Source organism: Poecilia formosa, unplaced genomic scaffold (genome assembly GCF_000485575.1).
Source record: "Poecilia formosa unplaced genomic scaffold, Poecilia_formosa-5.1.2 Scaffold122, whole genome shotgun sequence".
In the NCBI taxonomy this organism is placed as follows: domain Eukaryota; kingdom Metazoa; phylum Chordata; class Actinopteri; order Cyprinodontiformes; family Poeciliidae; genus Poecilia; species Poecilia formosa.
The window spans coordinates 1,080,185-1,099,396 of NW_006800061.1; the positions used below are offsets into that span (position 1 = coordinate 1,080,185).

Sequence of the window (19,212 nt, forward strand, 5' to 3'; positions counted from 1 at the left end):
TTCGCTTGCCTACATGAGTGGGCAAGTTATGCATACAACAATCAGCTGGTGGAGAGGTTTTTAAAAAGTGCATTAAGGACAGCAGCGGGGAGACAGCATGCATTTATCTGCTGTGTAACGCTTTCACAGCAAGCAACTCCGTTTCATGAGTTTTGCTTGTGGGTGTTTTATTGGTGACTCTGACGAGTGCTTATTAGTAGAGATGAACCAATCAGGCTTTTCCTGGCCAATACAGGCTGATACTTTCTGATCATAAAACTGATTTTTAACTTGGAGGACTATAACATGTAATTAAAAAAAAAAAGAAAAAAAAAAAAGAGGTTGCAGGTTTTTTTGAAATAGGTCATTTGAATCCAACCTGCAACGAATGAATTACAATAGCATCATCCTCTCTAATTTGTATTAAACTCATGCATAGGTTGGTGGTGCATCTGTATTTCTTAATTTGTATCAGTTGAACAAATATTTAACTTGGTGCACTCAATTTACCTTGCACAGTAATTAGCACATAAATATTACAAAAGAAAGAAATCTGTCATTAATTTCATCCTCATTTTCCTCTAATCCTGACATCCTGTCATCTAAAGCTCACAAGAAAAGGGCTTGAGTTCAAATGCAAAATAATTTGACGTATACTTGTGTAATAATAATCATATTAATAAACAGTAATAATAAGTTTATTTTCTTCTAAAATGAAAAGTATTCATGTGCCTATATTTATTTTATTATTATTATTTTAAATGCTAACAGAGGATAAATCTTCCAGAAACCTACTTTGCATAATTTGCACTATTTTATCAGCAGTTTAATAGAAATAAAATTCTAACTGAGTGCATTTTTTTTTCATTATGAGTGATAGGTTAAAATATTCAAGTGTAAAAATTTAGCAAAAAATACTTTGTACTTATATTACATACAATAAGAAATTTGTCAACTTAAACTGCATCTTATGCTGCATTTCATGAGGATTTAAAGAGCTTTTTGTACCTCTAAGCAGCCTGATATGACTGAATGTTAAGTGAATGCAGATCCAACTTTATCAAGGAAAATGTGAAAATGTGCACAGATCAACAAACAGTGCCGCTGCTCTTTGCACTGCAGGGGCCAAATCTCCAAAGACGTGTGTATCTTCAAAGAAATATGTATGAGGCAGCTTGTGTAAGACAACATTTCCACAAGGATCGTTTAAAATTCCGCACATTCTTTGACTTTCCCACCATCTTAACTAATGTTTACGCCTGTGTTCCTGAAGGGTCTACTCTGCCACGGCGCTAAGTGCAGTTAGTGCTAACAAAGTGTAATAAACAACAATCCAGCTGCAATGTTCAAAATAATGACGTGAGAAAGCATGTTACAGCGGCCCGGGTTGCTGTCTTACCTCCTCCACCCCGTCCCGTCTCCTCCGGGTCTTCTCCGGGACACTTTTTTGTATTAAACCGAGCAGATGCAATATCTCTATGTGTGAAACATACAAAGAAATCAGCCGTCGTGCACCATCTTTGTTTTCACTTGTCACGAAGCAACTTTGTTAGACGCACTCGCCGGTTTTCTGCTTTTGCTCCTCCACCTCTTCGCGCACACATAAAAAAAGACCCACCTCCACTTTAAAAAAGAGGAAAATTAGCCTTTCGCGACGAAGAGCATCCGCTTGTTTCTCCACCCGCCTGAACCTCGAAAGCCGTCCGGACTGCTGCAGCCCGGTGCTGCCCGGTCCTGTGGATGGACAGCAGTTTTTTGGGGGGGATTGGTGTCTGTTATCATCCGTTGCTCGACTCCTCTCTGAGTGTAGTAAAGCTTTTTGTGTCTGCGAGTATGAAGGCGGAAGCTCGTCCTCTCTCTATCTCTTGCTCTCTTTCTCTCTCTGTCACTCCCTCGCGTGGACTCGGTTTAGTGGAAGGGGGGAGAAAGATTGAAAAAGCTGCGTGCACGTGAACGTGCAGCATGGGGGAAACCCTCGCACGCACGTGCTCGGACGCGTACATGAGCTGAGTAGAAATGAAAAGTTTGAGAGCCCAAAGTCAAATACTACGGCTACCACTGCAGAGGAGGTGGTACTCTCCTTTAATGTTCTTATTCAGAGCCGGTTCTAGGGATTCTGGTGCCCAAGGTGAGATAATTATTTGAAATCCCCCCAGAACCCACCACATACACTTTGGTGTTCAAACTTCTAGGCCAAAGTTCTCAGTTAAAAGTTCCTGTGAACCAGAATTTTTTTTTTTTCAAAATAAAAAAAAAGCAAAAGTAGTTCTTTGAACTTGAAATGTGTATATATATTTCAATTTAATAACATAGTCAGATTTTTGTAGAATAGGTATTTGTAGTATATTGTAGGTCAAAAAACTATAGAGTCTCACATTTACTTTTTTGAAAAAAAAAGTCTACAGTGTCCTATTTTATATTTTTCAACACAACAATTTCATATTTTTGTGCTTCTAGAAAAATGTTTTGTTCTATTGTCTCCAGAAAGAACAGGTTGTGTCTCACTCTGGATGTTTGTCGCCCTATTGATGATGAAAGAAATAGAGAAAGCAACTCATTAAAGACATTAAAAACTTTGAGTCGTACTTAATTATTTTGATTTTAAGATAAATTTAATTCAGCAATAAAAATCTTAAAATGTTTCTATTTTCATCAAATGTGTGACACTCCTCCATTAGAGGTTTACCATGCAGACAAGTTATTTTAGATTTGTTATCCCAAGTGCCTTTTTTTATGGATTCAGTCTTGATGTTCTATGTAGACTTTACTTACTCTCAAATAAACATTATTGCATAATTTTTAAACAATTTTTACTATAATACATAAGGCTGTAATGTAGCGTTTAATAATAGATACTGTTAGTCTTCTTAAATGAAGTCTTTTTGAAAAGGCAAAACAATATTCAAATGAACATTAGAACCCTTGTGGAAGCTAAGATTGACCTTCAGAAAAATTAAAAGGCTTAAACAATAAACTACTAAAATAGTCTTTTAGAGCCTCTATGTATGAAGAAATGTCACAAATATGTCTTCAATGGACCTTTCCAGGACAGGCATAAATAAGTTTTAGCTGTTGCTGAACAGTACAAACAAAACATGTATTTGCATCGCAGGAGACAACTTGATGTTGTCAACATAACAAATGATCCAGTATGGAGATTAACAGCATCCTATTTTACTATTTTATGAAGTAAAATAGGATGCAATACAGTTGCATAATTACACAGCAGCACCAGAAGCATCATTAGGCAACTTAGTGATTTTAATTTATCTACCCTGAACATACTTCAAAACCAGATCTGCAACATGTACCTCCAAAAAGACACAAACGATCTAACAAAGAGGGAGACGTTATAATAACAAGACTAATTGACCCAGTAGTGATGTTTTTGGACAGTGGGAGGAAGCTGGAGATAATCCACGCATGCACAGGGAAAACAAACTCTGTCCAGAAAGACTCCAGGCTGGGATTCAAACCCAAGATCTTCTTGCTTGCAAAGCAGCAGTGCTACCAACTGCATCACTGTGCAGCCCAAGATATACATGTCAAGTAATTTGATCTACCAACTATTTTCTTGAGAATATTTAAATGATGTAAAAAAAATAAATACTTCTTATTACTATTTCATTCCAACGCTAGGAATGTGACAAAAAGTCTATATATAATATTTAACATAACAGATTAGAGAGCAAGAGAAAAGCTTCATCATTAGCCTGTTGTTGTTTTTGTGGATCATGCAAAACAGGGATACACTGTTCCCATATTTTCCTTGTTTCCATGTAAAAGGATCAAATGACAAAATTTACTCTGCAAGAAAATATAAACAAAGGTTTATATTCTCTTTACAAACAAGTCCAAATACATTAGATATTGAAATAATCCATTTTAAAGCTGTCAGGGAAAGCTATTAAAAATGATGGATCTCATAGGATTTTTTTTAAAGCAATAATTTATTTATTTTACCTCCTCTTCTTGGTCTGTCCACACAGGAAATAAAATCCAACAACTATTCACCAAGTAAGTAAGTAAAAACTGTTCTATTAGTTTTGTGGCTACTTCAGGTGGGAAACACCAACAGTGAAACAGTTCTGTCAGAAGCTACATATTACAAGCTACCTTTATTTTGTAACAACAACGGAAAGTCCCTTCGGATATTAGCTACCGTTACTAAATCTTAAAAACATGCTAATAAGGGTAGCATTTACTCTCAGATACTGCTTGAAAATATAATTATAAGACACACCTTTTGTTAAATACTTACTTGAATAAGCTGATTGTGGCAGAAATTGGTAGAAAGGTTACATTTTAAAAAAACCTTTGTGCCTGGCAGGAGGTTCATCAGATTAAGGAGCAACAGACACAGACTGGTTATCGCTCTTTTACTTTTCTTTTTTTAAGGAAACAAAGTCTGGGAACTCATTTGGTTTTTTTCTCCAAATGTAATGAGTATCTTTGTTGTGTGACTTGATTTTTTTACAGCACTGCTATTCACTTTTTCCATAAAAAGCAAATAAACTATAGCCTCCTGATGGATAATTACTGAATGTCTGACTATGTTTCAGCTAGTAATAAGTTAGTTAACCCCAGTGATGCAGTGAGTAGCTTCTCATTGCTTAAACAACCTTGTCAAAAGACATCCTGCGATGCAGACCTGAGTAAAGGAAACATCAAAAGAAGAAATTTGAAACTTTGAAGATGGGTTGAGAACTCTCAGTCAGGAAGAGCCCGTCATAAATCTGTTCACAAAAAGTCAGAAGTATAAAATTGTCCAACATGTCTTGGCATGCGGAAGCATTAAAAGATCCTTCCAAAAGTTCTAAAAGGTAAATCCCCACTTCTGAAAAACAAACAGAATGCTGTCTAACAAGGTTGTTCTTCTGGCAAATGTCGAACCCAGACTGGATTACAGAAGTATAATTTAGCAATCCTGAGAATTTGGGAAGCAGACTCCAATGGCATCACACTTACCATTGCTTTGTGTGGTATTAAGGCTTGAACAGACCAGGAAAACACAGTTTAATGGGGCTTTGTACAGACTGTCCTTGAGCTAATCTCAAGGCCACATGTGTTTGGAAGGCTCCAGCTACAGCGCTGCAGAAAGCAGGCAACTTCTTCTTCCCTCTACTTCTACTGACTCGGCTCTTTGACTTTGTCTCCAACTTTGAGTTATTGCCAGGCCCTGCTGCTTCCCCATTCCTTTCCTATGGCATCAAAACAGAAAGCAGTGTGTTTCAGGTGTGGCCTTAAAGTACAATCGCAGGTGTGACTCCAATTAACTCAAATGTATCACATAAGAAGTTTGTAAAAACTGGTATCATCTGGGGTTTGCCAAGTCATTTAAAGCAATCATTTTTTCATGTAAACTTTTGATTCTGGAGACATCGATAAATAAATAATTTTGGTAATTCTAACATAAAACAAGAGAAGTTTGGACTGATTTAACTTCAGACAGTGGGAAAAAGAGGTGTATGTGTCTTTCTGTTTGGTGCATGTAAACTTCAGGTGTCAACTTTATGTTTTCATAATTAGCCGAATATCATTTACAACTTAATTCTTCAAAGTTGTTTTCTCGAATTACCTCTGTCTGACTCCCCATGCGTAATTATTTTCAATTTTTTTAAGGAGTTAATAGATTCAATTGATAAATCATGTTAACAATGACAAGTACTAAGATGAACTAAGAGTTTAGTGCTGAAAAATGTTGATTTGAATGTTGTCAGGGTTGCAGCCACAGTAAAATGAATTTGCTGTCCACAAAGAGCAATGAAACAGCAGGGGGACATTTCACGAAGCCAGAAAGCAGATTACGTGCAGAGAATTTAGATTTTGCTTCAGTTTTTCTCCCCGATAAATAAATGTGTTTAATTGTTGGTCTGAGGATGGAAACGTGTAAAAGTTTAAATGTATGAAACCTCAGAACTTTAGTCCTGGTCAAAAGTCCTGCTGGAACAAATTGTCCTAATTTTGACCATCTAGCTGCTGTGAAATTTTGAGGAAATTCTCTTCCAAATTTGAGGAAGACTTCTTTATTATTCAAGCCACTTTTTTCAATGCATCACTAGATCTGGCAGTGACACAGACCCTCAGCATGATGTTGCCATTACCATGTTTGACTGCGGAAAGCCCTTCTTTTAAGCATTCGGCATACTAGCCAAACAGAGTTATGTCTATTTGGCTAGTATAGGACCATAAAAACCTAGACTTCTCCATTTGGGTCAGCCAAGTTCACAAGTGTTGATTATAGAGCTTGGTCTTCCTGGTTGATCATCACTTTCCCCATGAAACTGTAGACTTTTACATTTGGGTCAGCCAGCCAGTTGCTTATAGACCTTCCTGGTTGATCATCACCGTCTCAGACAACACTGATGCTTCATCAGGTGAGGACTGGACTAAAAGAGAAAATCTAAGAATCTATTTTGTCTGCCGTATCAACACTAAAATCTTGGATGTAGATGATTTTTCTTGCAGAATTTGGAACTTAAATCTCATTTGTAAGACACTTATGATAATAATAATAACACTTATGATAGGTTGAATTAAATGTAGAACATATAGACTAAAGTTTGTTGAACATACAGACTAACACTATTTTTTTCAGTTTTCAAGAAAAGAGGAAAAAAACATTTTAACTCTCTATCAACTTATTTAACAACATATATTAAAAAAAAGGACTCCATCTTTCCTGAAATCAAATGAGACTCTGGTAATGGGAGAATAAGCTTTTGCCCCCTAGTGGCTTTTGTATATACTGCATGTTGTCAGGAGATATCAATTTGTCTAACGTTAAAGAAATTTTATTGCCTCAAAACTACACTGTGCTAAAATCAAACCTTAATGGTTGACTTATGAAACCAACTTTAATACTATCATATAAATATGTAAATATATCAATAAAAGACTTGCCACAGTGTTGCCATGCAGCATTTGTAGAGAATTTGCATGCCAAAGAGAGCTGCTATTCTTAGATTGAAGACGCCATCGTTTCACTCTTTTAGCTTTAGCTGAAGCTTATCAATCATGATGAAAAGCTATTAGGTATATCTGTTCATCCAAAATGGTTCATAGATGTTGCTTGATGCTCTGTTGCTGTTCTAAATACAGCAGCAAAGGTGTGAAAATACAAACTGTTGGCTGAAATGCAGAATGCAGAGGCTTGGATTCATGAAAAATCAACAATAATTACTCTGTCATGATTATTATAAATGTTTCCTGATCTCTGGATGTGATGTAATGCAGAAATCTTGGAGTTCGCTTTGACATAACTTAAAATTGCCAGTGTTTATAAAACAGGTCATAAAACAATATGAGGAAAACCTGTCGTTGTTTTCAAAGACTGTTCTTCAATCACCCATTTTAGGGTAATAAGCTCCCTTTAATCAGCTAATGTAGCTCTGTGGGCCATACAAAATGTGTTCATTATTTATTTATTTATTTATTTATTTATTTTTAACAAAAAAAAAATCATTTTCAGATTATGAGATGTCGCCCAGCCAGTTCTGTCTATTTTGAGCTCATTTCAGAATACATTTTTAGGGCTACATCACTATTGTGGAAATAAGTGCATCTCAGTGTTTACACTTTATACACTTGAGAATGGCTGGTAACAGATACATGTTTGACCCAGAAGCAGAAGAAGCAAAAGAAGCTGAGCCTGCTGGGCAACCAAGATCCAGCAGCTGTTTCTGAATAGTAAGTCAACCCTCTTGCAGTCCCAGAGTGAGATAGAGTGTCTGGGAACAGACAAGGCCAATTACTAAACCTTCTCCATCTCTTTTTATTATCTTTTTACTCTCATGAACATAAAAAGTACTCCTACATCTGTTTCTTTTTGTGTGTCTTCTCTGTCTTCTCACACTCCCAGTGGGTGGCTGCTTGTACTGAGCCAGGTTTTGGTTCTATTAGATGTTTCTTCCTGTTAAGGGGTTTTTCTTTTCCTCCCCACTGTAACTACATTCATGCTAGGAATGAGGAATCACTTTAAAGTCAGCGACACAATAAGAGTGATTGTCTGTTGCTATGTGGTCCTCCAGGAAGTGTGAATCCTTTCCTTAGAGAGAGTACTTTTAAAACTAATTTGAATAATGAACTGAACTTAATTCACTGTTTGATAAATAATATCACTTAGAATGTTTGTGTGATTGAACTGAAACGACTTTCTTTTTGAAAAGTGCCTCGAGATGACATGCCGTGACTTGGTCCTCCATAAATAAACTGAATTGAATTCTCCAACACTGTGGAGAACTAGTTTCTCCAAAATTTGTATGTTTCAGCGTTATTCAATTTGATCAATTAAGGAAACACAACTCGCAACTCTTTAAACACCCCGTTTTAAAACACTGTCCAATTCTTCGTGGCTGCATTGTTCTAGATTGTTGACAAACACATAAGTAAACACGGCGCGTGTGTCCGAGAGACTTGTTTAAAGGGATAGCATTTCATGAGGTTAGGTTTCTGGCTAACCGTTCTTAAAAGAGAGCCGGGGCAAGATGTAACAAGCTCACACACAAACACAAAAACCCAAGACCATGAATTAGGCATGCCCAGGCAGGACGTTTCAGATTAGACTAATATTTGATATTTCAGTGTCTTCTCCCATGCTATTTGCTCATGAGAAACAAGATACTCTTTTTGTAAATAGCTTCTTTTTATCCCCCCCCCCCTACACCCCTGTTGCTCCTGTTTGATACATTCCTACATGTTTTTAATCTCTGTCCATCTGTGTTTTTATCTCTGTGCTCATCTGGTTCTTCTTCTCCTCCTTGTGTGACACCTGATCCTTGGGTTTAGAGTTACCACTCACACATACAAAGACGTGCAAGGGGAAGCCAGAGGGCACCGGCGATTGACATTACATCAAGCAAAGAGGTGTGAACTGCTGGGAAATATTTGTTCGGCGTCTTTGTTCACCAGAGATAAAGAGAGCAAAAGAAGTGCTCTCTTTATCTGTGAATTAAACGGTTTCCTAATCTGATGAATTCAGCTGGTTTCATATACGAGGAAATACCGACTCGAGTCGTTCCAGTTGGTTGTCGTCGGATTTCCAGGTAAAAGACGTCCAGACGTGTGTGTTTGACTGACTGCTGTGCTCTTAGGGCAGGTGGCGGTGCATGATGCATGGCCTTCGGGTGTAACGCTTTGAAATAACGCCATCTATAGAACTTGACTGCAAACCCTTGCAGTTGCTGTTGTTGTTTATCTGCTGAAAATGGGAGGTTTGCTCTGTATAACCAAAAATAAATGGCTACGAAAATAACTTGCCCATCTAAACTTGCCATTCAGAGCAAATCATTCAATGTTGAAGTGCATCATAATCTTTTCAAAATTTTGTACTAAAAGATGAATCACTTACACTTAATGACTCTATTTTTTTTATTATTATTATTATTTTACATCATGCAAAAACTATTAGTTAAACAAATACACTATAAACAAATATTTTTGGATTGAATTAGATTTGTTTTTCCAAGATCATCCACTTGCTGATTTATAACCCATTATCCCAGTCCAGTTTTGGGAGCCACTGATCTTTTAGTTATAAAAGGTTTTATATGACGGTTTAACGGTGTCATAAACTTTTGAGTGAATTAAACGGTCTCCTAATCTGATGAATTCAGCCGGTTTCATCCGTTGAAGTTGCTGGCTTGAGTAATTAAAGCTGATTGGTTTAAATGGAGGACTTGTGAGGGACAGTTTACTTAGAGAAAGTGTTTGATCTTGGCTGCGTTAAAGCGCGCCTCCAAAGTCAACAGACTGTTATAAACACTTGGATGCAAAATGCAGATCTTGTTTAAATACTAGGATTGGATTTAATTAGATTTTCTTTTTTGGGGGGTTTATGGAAAGAGTGGCTGATTGGATCTCAGATAAACTCACAATCATGGCTGGACAATAACTATTCTCGTAGGCAGTGTTTTCTGTCCAGATGGCTCTGTCGGAGTAATTCTCCTCAGAAGGACCTGACGCTAATCCTCCGGAGAATCTGAACTGCCTTGATCTCGTGCCTGCATGGGAAACTGAACTGCTTGTTCCCTTCTTATTCTGCTATTATTTTGTTTTTGCTACATTGAAGCCTCTTGGCTTAAAGATCATAGCATAACCTGTTTGTTTATAGCAAGGACATGGATATCCTGGTGTGATGGGCTCTGCAGTAGGAGTAAAACTGGTCTGCACAGGGTGGGGAGCTGCTCTGTAAGCCCGTCAGTGAGAGGAGAGAGGTTGTGGTTGGACAGCCGAGGAGCGGCAGCAAGGAAAGAGCATTTCAGAACCATAGATCGCAGCAAGCTGATTAGCTGCAGATTCATGACTGTTTTAATCTCATTGGGGACGCTCTTCTTGAAGGATGGGGCTATTACATATCAGGTATATTTTTTCTGATTTCTATGTTAATTGTCATATTTATTGTGTCTTAACTACCCTACAAAATTCCTCTAAGGCGTTTTGGTCAAAGACCCGATTACCTAAAAAGGTTAAAGAAATGCATGTGACTGTCATTTTCTTAACATTGTATAATTTGTGTGCGATAAAAGCTGTGTGTAGGTGTATCTGCTTGGGCTTTTTTAATCATTTCCAGCATAAATATGCTGAAACCTGTCAGTTTGCTAATGCATTAGAGAGCAGATTTGCCACTCTTCCAGCGACCGGTTTACAATCCCTTTTATATATATATATAGTCATACAATGTGAACGTAAATGGATGACATTGCGTTTTGAGTCAATCCCCTTTGACATATGTAGTTTTTGCATGACAAGAGAGCGCTAAGACGAGTAGCCTTAGTAGATGCAGCTCATTAAACAAACATGCTGATGTGAAGGTGGTGGTGGTGGGGGAGACTAGGCTTTAAAGCAGCATCTGTGCTAAATATGCTCTCATGTACGTTCTCTTTCTCTCTATCTCTTTCTTTCTCTCTCCCTCTCTCCCTTTCTCTCTCTGTGTGTTTGTGCGCATGCTCCCACGTGGCCTGCTTTGGATCCATGCTGCATCATTAATGGTGAGTCTGAGGAAACACACTCCTCTCCTCTTCATTAGGAGTCCTACCTGTTTTCCATCAGATTTATTCAGCAAGGATTTTGCTCATTCATTTCCTTCTACTACAGACAACCGGTGTCCCTGTGTGGTTGTTTACTCCTCTTATGTAGATGTCAAATCTGCATGGTTCCTTACACTTTAAGCCAATTACCTGAGCTTCTATAACTGGCATGTGGTGTGCTTGTATATGTAATGGTGTTTGTCTACAGTGGCAATGGACAGGAGCTGTTATGCAATGACCTGCCCATGCATTTTTATTTATGTGAGTCTGAGAAATGAAGGGATAATTCGCATTGGAAGTATGATAACAGATCCTTATCATCTTCATAAACTTAATGAAAATCCTTCTTTGTTTTGTTTTGTTTTTTCTAATAAAAATCACTTCATACACCTTTCTGCCTCATACACCTTTTATTAAGGGTGTTTATAGCAGCCATTACAAAATGTCACACATTGTTGTGTGTTGCCAAAGTATTCATGCCTCCTGGATTATTTTGACATTGTATAAGGTCTCACACACACACACACACACACACACACACACACACAAAGAAACAGTACAGAGAAGAAAGAAATGAGTAGTGTAGTGTGTATTTATTCATTCAGCTTCTGTCCGGAGTTACGGGGGAAGCTTTTAAGGAGTATTTAATACCCTGTTGGCTTGAGGAAAGAAAGTTTTACACAAGCTGGATAATCTGGCCCAGATGCTAGATAACCTCCCTCCAGAGGACAAGAGAAAGAAGTAAGCGGTGCAGGTTGAAAGTGTTTCCAGCAAGATGTTTGCTGCTTTTTGCATTTCTCTACCAGAAGTGCCTACAAGTTTGAACACTGAACACCACTATCTAAGCACCATAAAAATCTACACAATCTGTATGTTTAATTTACACTGATGGCCATTCAAATCAATAATTTAACACCCTACATAAATTATTTAAAATATTAATATAAATACATTCCATAATAAATGTATTTATACGTATAAAAATATAAAAAATTGAAATATATAATAAATGCATTTTTTTTGTGTGAAAATTGTAACCCCATTATTAAGAGTCCTGCTTTGAAATAAATGCTAGATGCCAGAAAAACATTTTTTTTTTTAAAGTTGCAGGATTTAGCCTCTAGGGGGAGCTGTCGTGTCACACTGACGCTTAACTTATTTAAATCGTACATCCCTCCATTTTAAACTGGCAACCAAAGCGACCAATCAAATGTCATACTCTAATACAGTATTTCCTCTGAGCCAATGAGAACGGGGTAAAAGGTGTTTTTTCACTGTAATAGGCGGGACTTTATGATGATGGACACGTCTCCTTTGAGCTCCTGCCAGACCGTCGGTGTGAGTGGAGTGTAGTTGAGATTTTTGGGAGGCTGAGCTACTGGGACGTGCATTATTTTTTTGGAGCAGAACCGAGCGCGAGTCCACGTTTGGGAAAATCCGCAACACACTTATCTTTGGAGATTTAAACAGGTATGGGCTGATTTTTCACCTCCTTTAAAGTCACGTGATGGAGATATCAGCGACATATCGGCTTGCTTCATGGCTGTGTGGATCGGCATCATTTTCTGGTCTTTATGCTTTACATACTGAGTTTATATGCTTAATTTCCACGAATACCTACTTTTTTTCGTAGATATAGCGGTCAAAAAAACACCGCTATTCAGTGGTCTCTGTTATGAAGGAAATTAATTCATACCTTCGATTTAAGGCGCTTCATGGCGCCTGCCTTCTTCCATGTTATCCCTGTTATCATCACCTTACTCCCCCCGCTTCCCGCTGCTTCTCATTCGGATGTGATTTACGTTGCTAGCGTAAAAGCCCTCGCGGGCATGTTTTTCTTTCTTTTTCAGCTCAGGTTAATTCAGCTACACTCTCATGTTTACATGTTTGTGTTTTTCTTTCAACGTGAACAAACTCTCTTGCTCTACAGGTAAATGGTAGTTCTGATTGATTGAACATGGTGCTACCTTTACGGCAATTTTAACGGTAGGTCATTTTAAAAGTGATGCGTTAAGAGGCTGTTCAAACATCCGGCTCCGTTTTTTTTTTTTTGTGGGACAATACATGTAGCAGTTTCCTGCCGCTGACAAAACAAAGTAGTAAATGCCTTGTTGTTTAAACACCACGCTGCTGAGCTACTCCCCAGGGTATTTTCTTTTTATTTGTTGTGTTTTCTCCCGGGACTAGTTCACGACTTAAATTTGGTCAAGGGATTTTTTTTTTTATTTTTAATAATTTCAGTGTGATATAGATGAGCTTTTCTGTTGGTAAAGGGTTTACAAGCGTGCATGGGTGGGACACTAATATACAGTTTTGCATAATTCTTCACTTTAATGGTTTGGTAAGGCATCCACAGTTTTATAAGTCGGGCAGTTCCTATACATTTTTATATGCAGGGTGTTGTGTGTCTGTATCATAATATTTTAGACAAACTTTGACAGATGGCAAAGGGCTCATCTAGTTTAGACTGACAAGCAAACAGGCCAGCAGACTGGCAGACACTGATCTGAGATTGTGCTGACTTGTAGGTTTGTGCTAGACCTATTGGATATTTCAATTATCGCATATTCAAGTAATCCTTTGATCAATCAAGTAATCAACTGCTACAATGGTCGTTCCCACCTTCTCATGTCTACTGTAAAAAAGTCTGCGCTGTTCTATACTGCATTGAGATAGAAAATAACCAAAACCTCCATTCATATCGTAACCTGAATTTGACATTTTGAGGTTTCACATCCCTAAAACTTTCATCTATTCTGTTGTATTACCATTTAGTGAAAGTCGATTTCTGCTTTTTATATATATTCATGCAGAGTCATGTAGAAATGTAAAGAAGTGTGTTCAAAACCTTTTTGAAGATAACAGTGTTGAGCAGATATGGATAAAAGGTTAAAAAAATGCATAACTTACTTTGACATAATGATAAATAGAAATAATAACATCATATATTACATTATTAGAACTGCAACAGTTGAGCTGCAGCAGGGATAGCAGTTTTTAAATGAAAGCAAGTAGACCATACTTCACATTTGTATTTGAATTTTAATGTGAATGGTGTGAAAAATGTGACGAGGTTAAGAGAAAATGCCACATTGTGTCTAATCGGTGCTGATGGGTTTTAGATGTGTCTATTGTGTTCTTTGTTATTCGGATTAAATATTTTTAAAACATGTCCTACACAGGCAATATATCTTAACAGATTAATACCAGGACACCAGGTTGTTCCATTTGGCATTAAAGGTAACCCTTAAATTTAGCTCTAATTATGGGTTTCAGTTTGTCTTGTGAACTCCTCTTCACTTTGATCAGCACAACCCACCCAGGAAAAGCTCCATTAGTGTGTTATAAAGTGATTATCTTTGTTCCCTGGTATCTTATTGAGAGGCAACTGGATTCTCAGTGAAGAGAGGATACGTCTTGGTTTTGAGCTGTACTTTTATGGCTGTCATGTGCAACAGTGGTTGCTTTTTATGGATGGGATTTCAGTCAGAGAACAGCTAACAACAACATCAGCTCGCTAAGAGCTGTGCTATAGATGTTTATGGTTGTAGTCTGGAGGGGCGTGGCTTTGAAAAACCACCTACTGGCTTTGTTATTAGTGGTCCAGTAATCTGTTTTGTTACAGAAAACCCATTAGAGACACTTGTAGAGATATTGATCAGGTTTGGAGTGCCTCCTCCATGTTCATGGCCATACTGTCCAATTAGATAATTGCAAATGTTTGTTTTTACTTTTGGACAAACAAGCTGCTAATCTTATTTTTTTGTTTTGTTTTGTTTTCTAAAGCATGTATTTGTATTTATTTTTGGCATCATTAATTTGTCCCATTTACCTGTAATACTTTACCAAATGTGAGCTATATTTCCTGTCGTTGAGAAGAAATAAAAGGCTAACCAAATAAAAACACAATTTGTTACTAGGGCAACATAATTATAGAAAAAAAAACATGATATATTTATTGCAGAATATTACAATGATGACATCAGTTGTGACCAACCAACAACTTTCATTAGTCTTTTTTTATTTATTTTTTATTTTCCATCCTCACAATGTCCCCACAATTTCCCAAAAGCTTTAGCATCCTGGTCGCTCAAATCTACATCCGATATGGGCATCAAGTGCAGTGAAATATAAAAGCCTACCCACTAATGCATCGAAGCATTCCTATCTGATTGCACACATTGATAATGCTGTGATGATTGTGGTTTGGTATATCGTGCAGCTCCGGTTTGTAGCGAGTGCAAGTAAATTCACAAGGCCCATCAACTTAGTAATTAACAATCGGATTGGATTGCAAGTGGTCTTTTCTTTTTAAACACAGCGCTACACGTGGATAGAGTCAAGCTGCAAAAAAAAAACCGACTTGTGCAATTTTAAAATGATTACAATAAAAATATATTAAAACTCACCATGTATACTTCCTGTAATAAAAAAAATGTTTAAGGTGGAGCTGTTGTCAGGCACCTTGCTGTGTGTATCATTGATCTGTAACCATCAGTGCCATGTTCACTCCCAGACTCTCAGGATGTGCAGAACAGTGGCAGCTCTGTTTAAACCCACTAATGAGAAAGCCCTAATTGGTTGTTCTGCTGGGGAGAACGGGCTCATTAGATAGAGCTGGATGCTTGCAATAAGTTCATGATTATGTTTTTCTTAACACTATGTCTGATTTCATGTGGAAACTTTGCACATAATCTCTAGATTATGTTTTTTTTTTTTTTACATTTTAGAAGTCATTTCATATACAGTAATTGTTGAAAGGGAAATATGCCTTTGAAGAGTTCGAAAATATGATTTCCTCTCTTTTTTTTGTAAGTTGTAGACACACAAGGTTATGAAAAATATGAGTAAAGCTTAGAGTGGATGTGATGTGATAAAATGGGAAAGATGGGAGCACATTTAAGCTGAGAGGAAGTGAGAACGATTTGCACATAAGAGAAGAAAAGGGACTGAATTAGAGCGACGGTGAGAGTGAAAGATATTGCTTAACCATTCGGAAAGGCTATGGGAACATCCCTGTGTGCGCGTGTGTGTGTGTGTGTGGATGTGTGTTTTCATGCCAGCTCTGTAGTTTCACCAGAAGCAGAAAATCGACTCCCATCCACCCTGATAACCCTACTGTCCCACATTGGGTTTAAAACGAACCGAGTTCAACAAAAAGTTGTGCAAACAATCCATAAAAAAATGCAGCCCTCCTTCAATCCACTTGACTGTGCAAGTCACCGAAGGTGCCTGCTTACATAACAAAGCACAGTAATGAGCTTTTATCTCCTCAGTGACTGTAGTGACAGCACTGTCACAACAATTATCAAGGAAGACATATTTTTACAGCGCAGCGCTCAGCTGTGACAGGAAAGTATCGTCCTCCTGGTTTTGGAGTTGCAGGGCAGTGAGGCACCACAGGAGCTCTTTTCACACAGAGGAGATCAGAGCAGGCCATGGATGAATGGAAACTGTAATGCAATGTTCAGCTTATTACAGGGACGGGTGGGTGAAGGGGCGAGGCGGGGGGAGATGTGTGGGACGGGGGGATAGAAATGTGGAAAGGGAGGGTGGGCTTGATTCTTCGGGTAAACCTGTGATGTTGATCTCGAATGGACATCAACGGGGGCAAAAACGCAGTTTCAAGGGCTGTTTGATGAGAGAATTAAAAGGAACCCATTGTGTTCAGTGGTAACATTTCAAATAAGAGGGGGAGAAGGAGAGGACAAGCTACCTTCCCCAGCGTGCGTCCACTTCGATGGAGTAAAAAACAGAGTCACGGAGAGCAGGCCCGTTGCTTTGGCACGGATCCAGACGTAGTTAAAAAGAGATTAATCAGCATAGGGTCAAATTCTCAAAGGGGGAGGCTGGTCAGGCCAGGGAGGCGTGGGGCAAAGCATTGAGTTTTGAAAGGCAACAAGTCAGGATGCAGCATGAGGAAACAAGTGGCTGCTGAACACATGGTGTGTGATGCTTATCATCAACTCTGATTTCTAGAATTTGGACGCCACATTTCTGTAGATTTTAAATAAAATAAAAAAAAAATCAGGGATTTTGCTATTTGTTGATCATTTTGTAACAGGAAAACATGTAATTTTAGTGTTATTGTTTAAGAATATTAATGGTTCCTTCTGGTAGTGATCATTTATTATGTCGTTTCTTATTTATTATGAGCAATTTCTTTTCACGATTAGAATTTTTATTTATTGTAGCCACGTCATTGACTAGCCTAAATGCTAGTCAGTAACTGACAGGTTGTTATTTTTGATATTTTCTCCACTGTTTGATCCATGAGAGCATCAATTAATATCAGTACATTTAAAAATATGATTAAATGTAGTTACGTTGTGCAGTTTAGTGATATAAATCACATTTATTAAAGAAGCCAATTTCAAGTGGAAACGTTTTTCAAGAAGATAAGAAGATAGCTTTTGTGTCACTACAAATGCTAGTTACGTAAAAAGTAAATGCACAATGTTTTTATCATAATCTTTATCGTAATCTTTAACACCCACCCCAGTTCGTAACACTGGAAATGTTTTGAAGTTACCCATTTTCAAACCTGAAATAAGATGAAGTGTGGAAGCTACAAAAAGGCTCAAGCTAATTCTACATTGATTAGACGCCATATTTCCAACAACACAGTAAAAGTTTTTTTGTTTTTTTTTCTAAACCACAAAATGTGTTTCAAGACGTATCTGTTTAGTGTGGAATAATTCAGACCAGGTTTGACCAGTTTAAATGTTGGCGAGCTAAACAAAGACAGCCTGGAGTCGTTAAAACCACTGAGGTAGTCTTTTACTCAGTTGCTGAATCAGACAGAAACCCCAACATTGTTTTATCCACGTGCTGACTGTTGCTATGAACAACCACAGGAACGAAGGGGAAAGCATGCCGACAATGTGCGACACAAATTTAAAAGAAAAAAGTCATATGAATTAACAGCGAAGGTGCTTGACTGCCGATCACCACTCAGAGACGCCTCCCTCACCCACAGCTGACTCTCATTCATCTGACCAGACAATGAAGATTATGCCATCCATGCAACTTCCTGTATTGTATAGCAGATCTAAAACCATTTGGTTTTGTACATTATGGATCATGTTGCATCATATCAGACTTGTGGTAAATACACTAAATACATGAATTCAGGTTTGACGTTTCTTCGTACTGTTTTTGCTCTACTCGTCTCGGCCAATGATAGTGCCGAAGTAGTTCAGAATCAGATGCCATTAAATATAGCAAAGCAGCCCTTTAATTTAGCACACAAATCAGGTACCAACTTGGTGTTTTATGTTTTACAAAAACCTAAACTTTTTTTTAACCTGTACTTACTACTTTACAAGGCATTAGTGTAATTTGTAGGCAGAAATCTTGTGATATAATTTGCCACAACACAATGAGACTGTAAATCAACAGATAGTTTATCCTACATGGCAACTATGGACAACTACATTTTTATTTTTTTTACATGATTTTAGTTATAATTTACTCCACATTTAATCACGTTGGCCAACTTATTCATTGTTACATTTAAACATCCATCCGAAGATCTTTTTGTGTCGAAAAATAACACGGAAGCATTTGACAAATTAGGAGCATGGGAAGCGAGACTGGACAAAGAAGAAAGGATACCGAGAGTAAACGAAACGAGAGACGGAGAGTCCCGGTCAAGAAGGTTGAGTGGGAGTGCTGTCCTGCCAACTAGTTCTCATTAGCAGCTATTGAGATGCTCTGAAGTTTGTTAAACATTTTGGAGAGAGTTTAAAGAACTCTGTGAACTCTGTGTTTGTTTGAGGGCGAAATCGAGGGAGTCGGGGATTAGGGTCTGTGCTCTGTAGTTCAGGTCAAAAAATATTTGTGGCAGGAAGTTGCTGCATGTGGCCCTGAATTTGACCAAATGTTCCAAAAGTGTGTGAGGAGATAATTTTTTATTTTTATTTTTTTAACCTAAATAGCAAAATAAATAATTGTGGGGTTATTTAGAAATTCATAGACGGATTTTTAACATTTCTGGTTTGCAATTGGCCTTTTATAAGTCACATTTTTTGTCTGTATAACCAGTGTTTTCCACACCACATATATCACTTTTCCACATGGAAATGTTATTGCACAAACGCAGCCTCACTTGGTTGCCATGGTAGCATCAGTAGAACAAAAAAGACTGCTCTTTTCATTATATCCACTGTAGTAGTTATTATTTTACGTATCTGCAAGTCTTCTA

At 37.7% G+C, this 19,212-nt stretch overlaps 2 protein-coding genes across 19 annotated transcripts in view; one reads left to right on the plus strand and one right to left on the minus strand.

The window, feature by feature from the left end:
- The window catches only part of LOC103144167 (inositol-trisphosphate 3-kinase B-like), a 31,623-nt gene extending 29,660 nt beyond the window's left edge, over nucleotides 1-1,963 (minus strand). The window contains exons 1-2 of one of the 4 annotated variants that reach the window (XM_007561020.2): nucleotides 1,598-1,963; nucleotides 1,379-1,455 (exon numbers count right to left, since the gene is read on the minus strand). The gene's annotated coding sequence lies outside the window, so the exon portion shown is untranslated. Of the gene's footprint in view, nucleotides 1-1,378 lie in introns of all 4 variants that reach the window. The other 3 variants (XM_016675911.1, XM_016675912.1, XR_001663211.1) reach the window with 3 other exon arrangements.
- An 8,903-nt stretch (nucleotides 1,964-10,866) lies between these two features.
- epb41l2 (erythrocyte membrane protein band 4.1 like 2) overlaps nucleotides 10,867-19,212 on the plus strand; it is a 48,163-nt gene continuing 39,817 nt past the window's right edge. For 6 of the 15 annotated variants that reach the window (XM_016675838.1, XM_016675843.1, XM_016675844.1 and 3 more), the window contains exon 1: nucleotides 12,317-12,476. The gene's annotated coding sequence lies outside the window, so the exon portion shown is untranslated. Of the gene's footprint in view, nucleotides 10,968-12,315; nucleotides 12,477-19,212 lie in introns of those variants that run through there. The other 9 variants (XM_016675846.1, XM_016675848.1, XM_016675849.1 and 6 more) reach the window with 6 other exon arrangements.